General features: G+C 38.5%; 1 protein-coding gene across 2 annotated transcripts in view; it reads right to left on the reverse strand.

The window, feature by feature from the left end:
- Nucleotides 1-1,749, reverse strand: part of si:dkey-215k6.1 (transmembrane protein 132C) — a 255,764-nt gene that overhangs the window by 16,836 nt on the left and 237,179 nt on the right. The window lies entirely within an intron of this gene.

The following is a 1,749-nucleotide window of genomic DNA, read 5'->3' on the forward strand; positions in this document are numbered from 1 at the left end:
CTGTTCACTTTGACTTTAGCCTAAGAAAAGAAAAGAAAGAATAAGCCAAACAGAAGAAAAATAGAAAGTGGACAATATACTTCTCCCAAGACTTAATGAGTCTCTACATTTTGTATTACATCAGTACAAATCTACACAGTGATTTTTTTTGGATTAAGATAAAAATCTCAGTTTTAAACTACTATACATGTTTTCCCAGATCTGCAGCATCTGAATCAATCAAATGAATTATTTTGTTTGTTGTTGTTTGATTAACTGGTAATAGATAAACAGAGACCGAAAATACAACCTACTAATTAGGTAAAAATACAGTAAATGACTAAAGAGACAGAAGAAGAAATGAATATAATAGTGGGACATTTCTCTTTCTTACTGCAGGGTAGACAAAAGATAAATAAGTTCAACAGCTTATATGCTAGAGTGACAGTTTAGTCTGTCCTACATTCCTTCTTTCTCTATAGAGTGTGTTCTTTTGCCTTCACCCTCTTTCCTTCTTCCACATTACACAAACACACAAAAAGCTGCACAGAACATAGGCAGGCAAGCAGCCAAGCGCACACACGCACGTGCACGCACACGCACAAACAATTGTGTGGGCACAAACTGACACTTACACACCAACATCCTGTTACTGATCCACCCACTTGCATTGAGACAAGGAGAGGGAGGGAGGGAGGGAGGAAGAGAGGGAGAGAGGGAGAGAGGGAGAGAGAGAGAGAGAGAGAGAGAGAGAGAGAGAGAGAGAGAGCGCAAGAGGAAAAAAGGAGTGAGCAAGAGAGAGAGACATGTGCGTGCGTGCGTGCGTGTTTGTGTGATGTGTTTGTTTGTGTTTGTGTGTGTGTGTAAGTGAATGAATGCCTCATTCAGTGGCAATGATGCTATAGCCATAATAGTAGTCATCAGTATAGCCAGGCAGGCCTTGACCTCATAGGAAATTACTGACTGGCTAGAACGCTCTATATAGTGCTCTATACTGCTCCATTCAATAAGCTCTATATCACACACGCACACATGTGTAGGTGCACACACAAAGACAAAGGCACACATACAAAAGCCAAAAGACAGACATTTACACATTGCCTTGGTTTATCCATTCTTTTCTCTCTCAGTCGCAAAGTAACACACATATCTTAAGATGTATTGTAAAGCAACATTACATGCAACAATGACACGTACAGTCTCTTTCTTTTGTCTTTTTTTCTCACATGCGAAAAACCTAGTACTTTTCGCTGAAGAAACAATGCTTTGACTGCTTTCAAGCCGAGCAAGTGCACGGACCAAGAGCTGTAGTCAAAGTTCAGAGTAGCATATCTGCCTTTTCCGTTGGTTCATATTCAACTACCACAGAACACAGAATACATTACAGAACACAACAGGTTTGCTGTGAGAGGATGTCCTGACTGTTTTGTTAATGTGTATATCATACTGTGTATACTTTACTAATATGCACACACAGCGCAGCTAGATTTTTTGCATTTTCAGTTATGTTGTTATTCTATGTGGTGTATGCTCTTTTTTATCAGTCAGTAAATGAGCTATGATGTGTGTAACACTTCAAAGTCAATAAATGCCACCATCAATCCTTTAAAACGAAAATCAGTTAAATTGCTTTAAGCTGCGAGGAAATAAGGAACCAATGATTCCTTTGTTATCACATGCAAAATAAAATAAAAAATACATATATATATAAACATATATATACAGTATACACACACACACACACACACACACACACACACACACACACAC

Source organism: Etheostoma spectabile, chromosome 5 (assembly GCF_008692095.1).
Source record: "Etheostoma spectabile isolate EspeVRDwgs_2016 chromosome 5, UIUC_Espe_1.0, whole genome shotgun sequence".
NCBI lineage: Eukaryota > Metazoa > Chordata > Actinopteri > Perciformes > Percidae > Etheostoma > Etheostoma spectabile.